Genomic DNA, 15661 nt, shown 5'->3' on the forward strand with positions numbered 1-15661 from the left:
CAGCAGTATGACTCTCCTTTTCTTTTGCATTCCCCTTTGACACATCTGAAACTTCGATATACTGGAACATTAAGCTGCCAGCCCTGCCCTTTCCTCAAACACATTATCATAATTGCAGTAAACATCATAAATGCTGAACCATGCTCTAAGTTTACTTGACTTGTTAATAGGCTCCTTGCATAAAATACAGCTGAGTCTGCAGGCCCTCTGTACCCCATAACCTGCCTCTGACTGCTCTGCCTGCAGGACTTGCTTAATTTATCCTCAACATTTTCCCCACCTGCTGCACTTTTGCTATGCTTCCATTCACTTGTCTCGACACCCACACGCACCCCCCCCCACCACCACATTACCTTTAAACCATCCTGAGTAGCATGAGCTAACTTTCCTGCAAGATTATTGGTCCCCATGCAACTCATCCTTCTTGTACAGATCCTTTTGATGTAAGTTCTCCAAGCTATACCTCCACAACAGCTCTTCAGCCATATGTTCATCTTCCCTAACCTATTTCTTTCCTTACTAGCAATGTGGCACAGGGAATAATCCTGAGATTAGGACCACAGAGGTCCTATTTTTTAAACTTTCTGCCTAACTGTAAGCAAGCAAATCTCAAAGCTGTATAATTTATACATTCTTTGATCATAGATTCACTTTGAAACTGCCCAGACTCACTTTACAGGTCCGTGTTTCTGCCTATATTGTTAGTAACAATCTTACTACTACCCCTGGCTGTTCTCCTTCCCCCTTGAGAATGATTTGTACCCAATCCAAAATATCACAGGGCAGAAGGGAGGCAATTGTCGCTTCCAGCTACAGAAGTACCTGTCTGCTCCCCTCACTACCAAATCCACTGCTTGCATAGACCTTTCCTTCCTCTGTCAGGTGAGTAGGAAAGGAAGAGGGCTGGTGGGGACCCAGGGGAGGTGGTATGCAGGTGAGAAGAGGTAAGAGGCCTGAGTGGAGAATAGAAGAAGAGGGAATTTTTTTTACTGGAAGGAGAAATCGATATTCATGCCATCAGGTTGGAGGGTACCCAGATGGAATATAAGGTGTTGCTCCTCCACCCCAGGGGTGGCCTCAACATGGCACTAGAGGCAGCCATGGACTGACATGTTGGAACAGGGATGGGAATTGGAATTAAAATATTTGGCCACTGAGAAGTTCTGCTTTTGGCAAATGAAGCAGAAGTGCTCAGAGAAACAATCCCCCAATTCACAACTCGTCTCACCAATGTAAAGAAGGTCACACCGTGAGCACCAGACAATAGATAACCCCATCAAATTCGCAGGTGAAGAAATACAGAAATTATTAGAAACACTCAGGAGAGTGCCACAGTAGGGTAGTGGTTAGCTGACACAATTACAGTTCAAAGTGCCAGAGTTTGGAGTTCAGTTCCAATGCCATCTGTAAGGAGTTTGTCCATCCTCCCAATGAACGTGTGGGTTTGCTCAGAGTGCTCCAGTTTCCCCTCACATTTCAGAGACATATTGGTTAGTAGGGTTTGTGGTCATTGTAAATTGTCCCGTGATTAGGCTAGGGTTAAATATGTGGATTGCTGGCCAGTGTGGCTCATTGGGCCAGTAGGGCCTGACCAACATTGTATCTCTAAACAAATAATAAGTAGATCAAGTAGCACCTATGAAATAAGAAATGACTAATTTTCTGTCAAAGGATCAATCTCAAAAACTGTGGATGCTAGAATCTTGAAGACATTCCATGGAAGAATTACACTTTTAAAAAAATGAATGTTGGAAATCTGAACATGGATCTAGAGAAAGTTAAATGGGAAATTCCATGGGCTTAGCCAAGCCTGTCTAATTTGTGAAATAATTAGTGCAGTCTTTACTTAAATCCTCCATTGGTCCTCTTCCTCATTTCCTTTCCCTGCATATCAACAACCTTATTTGTGCTGTATCCTGCACTCAGTTTTGGTCTGGCAGATAATAAAGACACAATAGTTATTTGCTGTTACCCAGAACAGAGAGGACACCAAAATATGGAACTTATCATATGCTGAAGGTTTATACTTGATACTGATCTTAGCCTACACAAGCTTGGTAAAAGTGGTACTTCTTTCTGCAATAGCAGTTCTGTATTGCTCCTATACTTATGGCATGTATCCAACTTGAACCCTCCAAGAGGACTAAAACCTTGTCGTGGTTTGGAGGCTTGTATGCCTCAATGACCCACAGAGCTAGTTTGGCTGGAGTCAGGGCTTTATGTCTTAACTCTTGGCAGGGTCACCCAAGCCAAACTGTTCAAAGGGTAGAGGGCAGACCAAGAGTGGTCCACTGGTCCTCCAGGTTCTGGGGTTCAGCTCAGGGCTAACAACCTTGACTGTTGAAACAAAACTGTTACGGAGACAGCAATGAAGAATCCTTCTACATCTGAGTGCGATAGTATTCCTGAGTCTCCATCCAGGACTTGCATGACTGACAGTAGTGAAAACCGAAGGGAAGTTACTGACACAATGAAGGAAGCCCTGAACACCACCAGTGACCGAGAACTTTCATTGCTGCCCTAAACATTAGCGGTGTAACGGGCAATAAGATCAAAATATATGATCTCATATTTTATTCTTGCCTGCAAGAAAATGAATCTCAGGGCTGTATATGGTGACATGTGTACATGTACTTTGATAATAAATTTTCTTTGAACTTAGAATTTTGAAAATTTTCTGGTAATAACCAACCATTACATTCGCACTGTCATATTTATGGAATATAAAGTCACTTAAGATTTCTTCAATAAAAGATAGATTGGCCATGTATTCATATTAATTTAGCACTGGTGAACATGGAGTGATAAATATTCAATTGTTATATGGGTTTCCAGCTAATCAATCTGAAATGAGTTTTGCTTTTAATGTGGATTATTAAAAACGATCCTATTTGCACTATTATTTTGGACTGGGTGTGAATAATATGTCAGATTGGTGAAAGACACCCTGCAGAGAAGCTAATATTCCTAAAATAAATCTCCTTTCAGGCAGTGGGCTGTCAAACTGAAGGAAAAGTCTTGCTGCCAAACCAGTTTAGAGTAGCACTCGATGTTATTAATGATACTGACAGTTTATCGCATCACTGCTAAAACTAACTGACTGGATTGTGCCGCTGGCTTCACAAGGATGATATTTTGATGCAAAAGCAGATGTTTCCACTTTCCAATATTCTTAGTGAAATAAATAAAGCTATAGCGACTTTTACCTTTAATCTCTGGCCACAGCAAAGACACCAATTTTGAGAAGTCTCTTCAATAGACCTGCTATATAGAGGGTTAACACGGTGTATTATTGCTCAGGGGAAAAGAGGTCATTGTAACTGGACTGCTGCTTCTCATACCACTCAGCAACACAGTTTTAAACTTTTCAGAGCTGAAAAATATACAAAGATAATGGATAGGGTGGCAAAGAAGTATTATGTTGGTGTAGTATAGGACGCATTTCTAAGTCAGAGTTGAACCATGTTGTCAGAATAAATTGTCTGGAACCAAGTACTACGATTGACCCTTGTTATATCTAACCTCCAAGAGCACAAAGCCATTGATCATATGATGCAAGAAAACCGCTCAGTCCTTGTGAAACTCAAAGGAATGTGAATCCAGCCCACAGAAAATTTGTGAAGTTACTTCTTTGTATAATCTCAAACTATGAATGCACTATTCTGAAAACATGCTGTAATCAATCAGAATATTTTTTGAGTTTTCTTTTCACTTTCTAATGAATTCAGTTTAATAGAAGGTGACTGAAAGAAAAGTGAAGATTTTCTATTAAGTGCATAATTGTGCCCATAATTTGGTACTGATATTATTCTGGAATCGACATCTTGGATAGCTACAAAGATTAGGATCATAAGATTTTCAAACAAGTGCAATAGAAAAAGTGCAACATTCCTAAACACACTGCCTTTGAATTTATCCAAAATCCAGTCACTAAATTAATTTTTTGTGCATGGATGGTACAGGTTGCCAAATTAATGCCAAGTGAAATGCACTGAGACTAGCTGATACATTTAGTTTGTGTGGTGAACTACATATACCTGTCTGGACACCCCCCCCTGCTGACTGCTCCTGTGGCTCCTCCCACTGACCGTGGCTCCTCCCACGGACCCCGGTATAAAGGCGATTGGAGACACAGCCCCGGCCTCAGTCTCCAGGATGTAGTGTGGTGGTCAATTGCTGCTTGTTCTTTCTTCCAGCCAATAAAAGTCTATATCTCACCTCATGTCTCCGAGAGTTAGATGGTGCATCAGTTTGCAATGCATTTTTTGTGCCACTTGTGTAGAATTAATCTGCATGTCATAGTCTGTGAAAAGGTGCAGGCACTTGTCCTAACAGAAGATTGTTTTTATTGTTATTTAAAGGGGATGAGCCTTACCTGTCCATGGCCATCAAGTCCAACACCTGAATCATACAAGATTTCTTTAAGATTCTTACTTACCCCTCATTCCCAACAACTTAATCTATTGTGAATGTTATAAATTAAGTCAATGAATTTCAAATTTCATAAATATCTTGTTCTGACAAATAGTGACTTATCAACAGTATGGTCAGCTTTCCCCAATGAATCATTCCTTTAATGTGACATAACCCATCCAAAAATGATCAACGGATAACATGCTCATGTTAAATTCCTTCAGCCGAAATTAAGCTATTAAGGCCTTCAGCAAATTAGCACCATCAGAATCAAAGGAAAGACTTACTCTCTTGTCCTCATCTACCACACACAAGCCTACCATCCAACATCTCATTGTCCGCAACTTTGACCATCTCCAGCAGGCATAGCTTATCTTCCCCTTTCCTTTCTCTTTTCAGCATGCTCTCTGTGACTCTTCTGTCCACTCTCCCCTTCCCACTGATCCTCCTTCAGGAACTTATCCCTGCAATTATGCTAAGCGTTACACATGCCCTTACACTTCTTCCCTTGCCACCATTCAGGGTCTTAAGCAGTCCTTCCAGGTGAGGCAGCATTTCACATGTGAACCCATTGGAGTCACCCGTTGCATCCAGCACTTCCTCTACATGTGTGAGACGCAGCACAGTTTGGGGGAATCACTTCATCAGAGCACTTTCGCTCCAGCCACCATAACAGCCAGGATCTCCCAGTGGCCATTTGTTTTAATTCCACTTCCTATTCCCACACCAATATGTCTGCCAATGGCCTTCTCAACTGCCGGTTTGAGGCTAGACACAATTTAGAGGAACAGCACCTCGTGTTCTGCTTTAGTAGTCTCCAACCTGATGGCAGGAATGTTAATTTCTCTTACAGCAACTATTCCCTCTGTCCCCTTTTGTCCCTTATCCCACCCACCACATCACTTCACCTCTGTTTCTTCCTGTACCCTCTCAGTCTGTCCATCACCCAGAGACACGTAATACACCATTTTAATAGGGAAGGCAATAATGATTAAAAGGCAAATGAATTAAAAAATGGTTGAGGCTGTGATGATGGCTCATCACACCTCTATGCAATTAGATTTTTCAGTTTATTTTTTTACCAAGTTAATAAGTTTTTGAAAGACGAGAAAATCTGCGGATGCTGGAAATCCAAGCAACACACACAAAATGCTGGAGGGACTCAGCAGGCCAGGTAAAGAGTAAACAGTCAATGTTTCGAGCCAAGACCCTATATCAGAACTGGGAGAAAGATGAGGTTAGATTCAGAAGGTGGGGTGTGGAGAGGAAGAAGTAGAAGGTAGTAGGTGATAGGTGAAACCGGGAGGAGGGAGGGGGGATGTAATGGGCTGGGAAGTTGATTGGTGAAAGAGATAAAGGGCTGGAGAAGGGGGAATCTGACCGGAGAGGGAAGAAAACCATGGAAGAAAGGGAAGGAGAAGGAGCACCAGAGGAAGGTGATGGGCAGGTAAGCAGATGAGGTGAGAGAGGGAAATGGGAATGGCAATAGTGACGGGGCAGGGAGTCCATTACTGGAAGTTTGAGAAATCAATGTTCACACCATCAGGTTCGAGGCTACCCAGACAGAATATAAAGTGTTTCCCTTTAAGCTGAGTGTGGTCTCATTGCAGCTTTGAAGTTTTTGAAGTCATTTTGTTGAACTGAGCATTGATGACTAAATACTGCACTGATGAAGACACTTATTGTAATTTTACAAATGATTGTGAATACACTGAAGGGGCAATGGTTAAATAGACTAGATATGTCCCTTTTGTGGACAGGACAAGCATTGTATATAGGTGCCAGTGATTTTGCTATGCTAGAACAGGTATGGCTGGATTTTGACAAGTTCTGAAGAACAAATTGTGATTACTACAACCAGCATTGTGTGCTTTCAAAGCCCACATTATTTCTAGCTTATATTGAGATTGTCTCCATTTAGCATCATGCATTCTGCTGTTATTGCCATGTTTTTCTTTACCAAATTCAAAATGTAAATTGCCTATGTAAAGGTGTAACACTGTAATCATATCTTCTTGCTGGATATGCTGATTTATTAAAACTGGTAGGTATGTCTCTAAGACTTATGCTGTAGATCTGCTACTTGAATCTTCCTGTGAGGAGATTCTTTTCGTAAAGTTATCCTGAGATGACTTGACAAATGGTTAAAAGAATGCAGCACCCAAGGGATAGTTAATGTGACAAAGCTTTATCGCTATAAACTGAATGATTCAGGCAGCTTCAGGTTGATATTCTGTGTTGCAATATGTTAAAAAGAGAAACATAGTGAACAGCGTAACCAAAGATATATCCCCATTTATAATTAGTGATAAATGGTTAACCCTGACAAACAGTCTTTATTTTAAAATGCAGTGGCCTTCAGCACTGCCCATATGGTTTCTCAATTTTAAGGGATAACAACAGCAGATTTTGGTGGAATAATATTTATACTATGATGGCTGCTGTGAAAGCCATTAACCTTCTCAATGTTCTGCTTGCATTGCACATCAACAAGCAGTAGTAGTCTATAAATGAATAAATAACATTTCTATTTTAGCATCAAAGCTCCATTTCAAAAATCAATAGGTGGAGAAAATTGAATCTACTAAATGTCAAACTAAATTCGGTTGGCAGATTGTTAAGGTGAATAAATGACTCTTAAAAAGAATACTTCTGTGTAAATTTGAGGGAGGGGAAATGACAGTAATGAATTAATATTAAAATATAGCCAATAATAATTAGACATACATATACCCATAATGCATCAGTACAGCACAAAGCCAACATATATATTTTATAAAATGTTAAGAATCTTTTGCTTTTCCTTGGTCTGTACTTAAATATAGAGCAACATTTAACAGTTTACTTGTTGGAAAGACCAATGTCAACTTTCCATTTTCAATGTATCTTCAATATCTGTTCAGTTTATTTAATTTTTTAAAAACTGTTTAGATTCCTACTGCTGCTTTATATCTATGGTCCATTCAGTGTAAAAGTTTGACCTTAGGGTTACCCCTGCTGTTTGCATGGAGCACTTTAATGTAGATCCTCCTTGGATTTTGTTTTAATACAAATCCCTTTCCAATACATACACATATAGGCACAGCTATGTAAACAGATTTTAGATCACTCCATTAATCTCAAGAAACATGAGCTCAAATCCAGTGTGGGACAAGATTAATGCTGCCCTCTATGAGATTAACAGCTAAAACTGTATATGATATTCACAATTTCTTAGCCTAGTGTTTTCATTTAAAGGATATTGGCAGCACTTAAAAAGTTGTAGTAGCACTATGGGAAATGCAATGTTGAAAACTATCTTTTACCATCTGTTTTGGCCATAACTCAAACCTATTCCATGCAAAAAACAAATTGTTCAATTGACATTAGGTGTCATGAGCTAGTGTTTCAAAGCCGTCCCCTGCATTTTTCAAGTGTTTTGGAGACAAGAGGAAAAACATCAACTCAGAATATCTTAATACTAATTTGTCTCTTTATTCAACAAATCCCTGATCAGTAGTACTGAACACTCTGTAAAGTAGTGCTGTACGTTCTACTCCATTTCCAAAATGCTGTCTCCATGATGTCATTCCCATTCCTCTTAAAGAGATTAACCATTGAATAACTCAGAGAGCACTCCGAGAAGCCATGGAAGTACAATACCACAACTTATTCACACTGCCCTGGAAACCCTGATAGAAGACATGGAAACCCCTGCATATGAGATATCCAGGCACACCCACATGCAGAGAAGGTGGCCATCAAGAGATGATGGCCACAGAAATTAATGGCTGGAGCAACGATTCCAAGAATCATACATGAGGTCAAGTTCAATAGAAACAGCAGTAAATTCAATCTGCCCACACGAGGTCAAGTTCAATAGAAACAGCAGTAAATTCAATCTGCCCACACAGGTACCACTGCACTCACATATACAAATGTATTTCAATTAGCACACAACATATGGCTCTTAGACCATGGCAACGAACATATAAAAAATTGCAACAAATGACAGAGAGGATCCTGAACTCAGGCTGGCTCCTAGCAGGAATGAGGTTAGCCAATGGAAGAACCTTTGGGAGTACTTAAAAACAACCAAACATTTAATCTACCAACTCTTTTCTGCCTTATACTATGAAGTTGGCCCAATTCCCTCCATGCCCCTACCTTTGACCCTTTCTCATTTACTTACACAAGAAGTGTTATCTGTTCAAGTTCTAGTAGCAGAGCCATGAACAAGAGAAGGAAGGAGACATTGTGTTGCATCCATATCTATTGGGCAAGGTGAATTAAAAGAAGCAGGGGTCCAGTCTTGCAATGGATCTTTACATGAAGACTAAAGCCAGTAATATGCAGCATGGAAGCCAGAGTCATCTCTTCAGGGCCTGCAGCACCTGATAGGCTCAAACAATGCCACATAATCTTTCAGAATTGGAAGTACTGACATCTTCCATGCAATATCTAACTGTTGGCATCATGGCTCTGCTTTCCGCTGTTGCTAGGGGCTCTGAAGAACAACAGGATTCCCATGCTCTATACTCCAGCAGATGGCTTAGCTTTCTGTGAGCTTTCTGGAGTCTAAAATTGTCGCAGTCTATTTTCTACCTCTGGCAGTTCCCCTGACGAGTTAGCCAAGACTGCCTGCAACTAATTCCATTCCTGGTGAATAGCCATCCATCTGCTCACTGGGGAAGGGATCTGGTAAGGCGTGCAGCTTGCTCAATGATGTGCATCAGGCAAAGTTGTGCAGACGAAAAGCACAGGAAGAATGTGCAATGGTGATTAGTTAACAATTGGATGCCTTTGGTTCTCATTTGATGCATGTAAATACACAGCAAATTGAGTTCCTCCAGCACTTTGTGCATACAGCACTGCAAATTGATTTACAGCGATCTGGCTTTTACTCTATCAATACTTCACTGCTGTAAAAGCTCAAGGTGGTTCATAATTGGTCATGCAACAGGCCAAATCGAGTGTGGGTCATTACATTCAGGACTGCACCCACAGGGGAAATGCAAAGCATTCTTCAGTGTCCTCCGGGGTGAGAGCTCACACACGCAGTCCAGTCTTTTAAATGGTCATCTGTTTTATGACCTTTCCCAGATAGTTGTCAGGAATGTAAGAGACGTGCTACGAGAATATTTTGCTCAAGTTTCCAGGTTCTTCAACAGTCTAACTAATGATCCTGATGGGGATAACTGGAGCCCAACAGTACAAGGAAGATAATTATTTTTGGATACTTGTGGATGTGGGAAGGAATGGATTGCACATCCTGTTCTCTGAAAAATCACCTTGCTACTCCCAAACCACAGAGACACAGAAAATAGGAACAAGAGTGGGCCATTCATCATACTGACTCCACACTATGTCTGTGGTTGATCATCCATCCAAAAGTGCTCCTGACTTCTCTCCCGCAAACCAGCCAGTTGTTTTATGATGTTAAATTTGTTGTCCACCTTGCAAGGGAAGTTCTCTGGTTGGGCTTCGTGTTTAATTCTGATCACATAGCAGGACTCTAGATTCTGGTAGTGTTAGTGTAAACTGCATTAGAATCTCCATATTTAAGCTCAATTGTAAAATCAGCTATTGGCACCCCAGTGCTCCTAGGAAGAAATGGCTGCCAAACTTCCAATCTGAAATTTTTGGGATCTGCAGTGGGGAAACAAAATCTAGATGGGGAGACTTGGTCTATGAACTTAACACCAAAGTCTAGTGCCTGTCATTTTCGTTCTCTGACCTACACCACTTCGGCATCCCTTTACTAGTGGAAGCCTTAATGTAAACTCAAGGAACAGTGTCTAATTTTTCCAATCTAAAACAATATCACTGTCAGAGTCAATAGTGAGGTCAACAATATTAGAAAAGACACCTCTTCCTGACCTGCTTTTTAATTGTTTATCCCATTGCCTTGGATCGTCCTCACATCATCTGTTTAATCTCTGTAACAGACATCCTCTTTAGTTCTATTCTCCCATTCTGCACATACCCCGAATCATAAAATTTGTTATTTTTCTGGTACTGATGACAGCTCATCGATCTAAAATGGCAATTGTGTTTTCCTCTCCACAAAAGCTACCTGGCCTATTCAGTATTTCTATGATTTTCTCTTTTTGGTTGAGGTTTCTATCACTGTTGTGCTTCTCCAACCAGACATAACTAGCAGGAAATCAAAGAAGCTCAGGACCAAAAAATTAGCCCCTAATTTCAGTCAGAATAGAGTTCATGGAGGAAAAACTGCTGACGTGAAACAGAACAAAACAATAAGGCAAAGTTATAAACTTCTTTTAAGGATTGAGAAATAGAATCCCCTTGGAACTTATTTAACAAAATTTAACTATTATACAGTATATTGTACTTTGTTTAAATTTGCCTATTAGATTCCCTGGAATTGGCATGTTAAGTATGCTTTGAAATTTCAAAATATAATAATTTTCCCTAATAACATCAGTGACCATGTAGTCAGCAATTATCTAATTTTGCTACAGAATTGCAATTAGATTGCTATGAAAAGCAACATTCTGTGTGGTACAAAGCATGCTCACCAACAATACAGCTTCTAACATAAATTGCCAATCTTTTCGGTTCATTTAGTAAAATAAATGAAAATAAAATCTGGAATCTAAATAACACTGATTTAATCTTTTCCCCTGGGAACTTGATTTGGAAGATGTTTGATTGCTACTGTCCATGCAACTAAACTACAAAAATATACACTAGTTCCAGTAGAACTTTTCGAAATTTAAACTAATGGAAGCAAATGGTTAATCCATCACATGATGAATAAAAGGGGAAGGATGGCCCCCACATGACTGCAAAGAAAATGCGCACAGTTAAAATGCATTTCTTGCATTGGTTGTAATATCAAACTCTTCAAAACTAATATCTCTTGGAAATAACCCTACTGTGGTCGAAGTGAACAATTGCAATTTCTGCAGTATCTCACTGCATCCGGCAGCTTAGGGTGGTTTAATTTCTTGATGAAATGGAGAAGATAGGTGGGGTAGTGAGGGGCAGGGCGGATAGAGTTTGCAGTTACTTACTATTTTCACTTTTATCATTTACTTTACATGGTGGAAATATATTTTTCTCTTAATTTAGACAATAGACAATAGGTGCAGAAGTAGACCATTCGGCCCTTCGAGCCTGCACCGCCATTTTGAGATCATGGCTGATCAATTACTATCAATACCCAGTTCCTGCCTTGTCCCCATATCCCTTGATTCCCCTATCCATATGATACCTATCTAGCTCCTTCTTGAAAGCATCCAGAGAATTGGCCTCCACTACCTTCCGAGGCAGTGCATTCCAGACCCCCACAACTCTCTGGGAGAAGAAGTTTTTCCTTAACTCTGTCCTAAATGACCTACCCCTTATTCTCAAACCATGCCCTCTGGTACTGGACTCTCCCAGCATCTGGAACATATTTCCTGCCTCTATCTTGTCCAATCCCTTAATAATCTTATATGTTTCAATCAGATCCCCTCTCAATCTCCTTAATTCCAGCGTGTACAAGCCCAGTCTCTCTAACCTAATCTTTCCTTTCCATTTTTGACTAATTAATGAAATACTTTGTTCAAACAACAGGGAATTTGCTAAGCTTGTTATATTTCTCCTCCTCTTTCCCTCATCATCTGTTCTCATTCCCAGTCTTTTATGTTAAACTTGACTTGGGCTTGTTGCTTAGCTCAATCTAACCCAATTTTTTTGTTATAATTATTTTCTTCAGTTTGTTTACTTGCCTGCTTTAACTTCAGATTATTTACTCGTCTCCTTTGACTTTGTTGGTACCCATTGAACTTCTTGAAAATGTAATTTCATTTTAAGATTAATCTAAATACATTAATCACTCTTGACAAAACTGAAAGAAGTGCATTGAACAAGTTCTATACACTCGTAATCACGAGTGCCTGCTGGTGCCCTATCAAGTAAACATATCCAAAGTGCTGAAAGAGCTATAAACACAACAGAAGTTCATAATCTGAAATGTGATTTAACCACAGGTGTTACTCATTAGCACTAGCTTTGTTCTCTATCTGCTTACTTCCCTTCAAAGAGCCGGTGTGTGCCCAGGCAGACTTGGTGCAAAATCAAGGTGATTTGATTTGAGTGACTCCACATAATAAAAGAACATAGAATGTAGAACTGTGTAGCACAGTGGGCTGAGTTTTTAATCCACTCCAAGATAATTTAATGCTTCCCTCCCACACAGCCCTCTATTTTTCTATTATCCAGGTGCCTATCTTAAATGTCCATAATGTATCAGCTTCTACCACGACTCTTGGCAGCATGATCCAAGCACCCACCACTCTGTGTAAAACACCTATCTCAGAATTCCTTCCCCCCCCCCCCCCCCCACACACATACTATCCTTCAATCACCTTAAAATTATGCCCTTTCATATTAGCTATCTTTGCCCTGGGAAAAAGGTGCTGGCTGTCCACTCTATCAATGCCACTAATCATCTTATACACGTAATCGCCTTCTCCCATCCTCCTTAGCTCTAAATTGAAAAGCCCTAGCTCACTTAAACTTTCCTCATAAGACATGCTCACTAAAACTCCGCTGCACCCTCTCTAAAGCTTCCACATTCTTGTAAATCTGCACAATTATATTTCAGTTAAAAAATGCACTGTAAGCATATTGAAAAGATAGAATCAGAAATGCTCAGCATTTTCAAGGGACCAACTGTCTGGAGCTGGTATCCATTGAAAGAGTATGAATTGGTTTTGTTGATTCCAACAAAATAGACTAGGCCTGTTGTAGAACTTCATAACCAAAGCACATTTCCAGTTGCAATGATGGGGAATCCAATTAAATTTATTTGCCTAATGACAAAAAAAATCTTTTGTCAACCAGCTATGCATCAACAGAACTTAAGTGATTCTTTTCCATTCCACTGTCATTGCTCATTCCACCCTCACCTTCTTTGTACCTGAAAAAATGCTTGATTTCTAACTTCTCCATGTTCTGATGGAAGGCTATTAACCTGAAACATTAACCCTGGTTCTTTGCCCAAAAATTCTACCTCACTTGTTGTTCATTTCCAGCGTTTTCTGTTTTCATGTCAGGCACACCCAATCATAGATTCCTGCCAGAAGTTTTGTTTTTGAGGTTGCCATGGAAAGAGTATCTTTGCAGGTAAAATGCAGGAAAATCACCTCCTCCCTAATGTCCAGGCAGATTGCCTTGAGCTCTGAAGCTGTCCAGTCAGATGTCTTGATATCAGCAGAGTGGCCCACTATCACAAAAAGAAAGCAGCAAGGTTGTGTTAGCTGCTGTTAGTTGAGGCTTGAGCATTTAATGGATGTGGCAGGTTCCTCCTCTCTTTTCTAATATGAATTTCATGGCTGTATATGTTGACATATAGGTACTTTGATAATAAATTAACTTTGAACTTTAAACTCAATTCCAGAGCTAATAAAGGCAAAATGTCATATGCCTTCTTTACCACACCAGTAACCTGTGTAAGCCATTTAGAACAACAATTTCCAATTTACAGTCTTGATTGCCTTGGGGCTTTCTCTGAAAATTTGCCCAGAGTTCCTTAAGATTAATAGCACTTATTTCTAGTTATCAATCTCCTCATGCACCTTGCTATGAAGTCTCCCAACTGGTTTTTCATTTTGCTTCTTTCTTTAAGTCCTTCATTCTCCAGTCTGCAAGCGCTGACCTCTGAGCCAAAATGCAGATGTAGGACTGTTTAGATTGAAGTGACTGGGCTGCAAATTATTGCCACCACATTGAACAAAAATAATTAGAAATAAGAGTTACTATGTATACTCTCTTTAAACTAATACAGGACTACCTGTGAATTAACTGTTGCTTTTGCCTAGAGGGGTCCTGGACCTGAATATAAGTAAGCTTTCCCCAGATATTATTTATCAATTTACACCACAGCCCTCTGCAACCAGTCCTAACAATTCACAAAAGAACTTGAGAACTAAGAGTTACATGTTCTGAATTTACAAATGTTTGGCAAGAATGTCAGAGAGTATGCCTGAGAAGAATCTGACTTCTCTTTTATTTTATTTATTTTCTCTCACTCTTTTTAATCATGGCCTTCTTTCACAGGAAGTAATTCTGCCTGAGGACTAAACACAATATTCCAAAAATTTAGAGCTGTCAGTCTTAGTTTGTGCTTCTGTGTTCACTTTCTTTTTTAAGCTCCTTTTATTTCTCTGTCAGTTGATCTAGAAACACCAGCCTCCTAAGCAGATTGTTTACACAGTGCTATTTGCATTGAAGTGGCTTATTTGAGAATTGCATCCAGTGCTTATGATAAATTAAAGCTTTAGAAAGGCACCTTTCATGTAAACATAGATGCAGGTTTATGCCCTGGATAGATCAACACTTTTCGCAAGTAGTCATGCCTGAGGTGATTTTATGAGCTGATAACTGCTGGACCAGAGATTTACCTACTAATGGTTCATAACAGAAGCTTGAACACAAACCCTTACAATTTAAAAGCATGGAGAACACCACCAACTATCTCAACAACTAATGCTCAACATGGACAGCACAAGCTTAAAATAGTCAACAGCAAAACACTATTACATTTCATTCTTAAAGCAATTAAGCTCCAAAACCAGGGCTTCTCTACCTCCCTCTGCAACTGGTTCTTTGACTTCCTTATTGGGAGATCATAGCTAGTGCAGATTGGAAATAAAATCTCCCCCTCACTAACAATCAAATCTGGAGCATCTCAAGGATGCCTGCTTAGCCCATTGCTCTACTCACTCTATACCCACGACTGTGTGGCTAGGTACAGCTCGAATACCAACTATAAATTCGCCAACGACACAACTGTTGTTGGCAGATTTTCAGATGGTGACAAGGAGGCATACAGGAGTGAGATAGATCAGCTGGTTGAGTGGTGTTGAAATGACAACCTTGCAGTCAGTGTCAGTAAGGCCAAGGAAGAGATAAGACCATAAGATATAAGAGCAGAATTAGGCCATTCAGCCCATCAAGTCTTCTCTGCCATTCTATCATGACTGATCCTGGATCCCCCTCAACCCCATACTCCTGTGCTCTTGCCTTATCCTTTGATGTCCTGACCATTCAGGAAACTATCAACTTCAACCTTGAATATACCCATAGACTTGGCCTCCACTGCAGTCTGTGGCAGAGCATTCCACAGATTCACTACTCTCTGGCTAAAAACAATTCCTCCTTACCTCTGTTCTGAGAGGTGGCTGCTCAAATTTGAGGCTATGCCCTCTAGTTCTGGATACCTCCACCATAGGAAACATACACCCAACATTCACCC

The sequence above is a fragment of the Hemitrygon akajei genome, chromosome 12 (genome assembly GCF_048418815.1).
Source record: "Hemitrygon akajei chromosome 12, sHemAka1.3, whole genome shotgun sequence".
In the NCBI taxonomy this organism is placed as follows: domain Eukaryota; kingdom Metazoa; phylum Chordata; class Chondrichthyes; order Myliobatiformes; family Dasyatidae; genus Hemitrygon; species Hemitrygon akajei.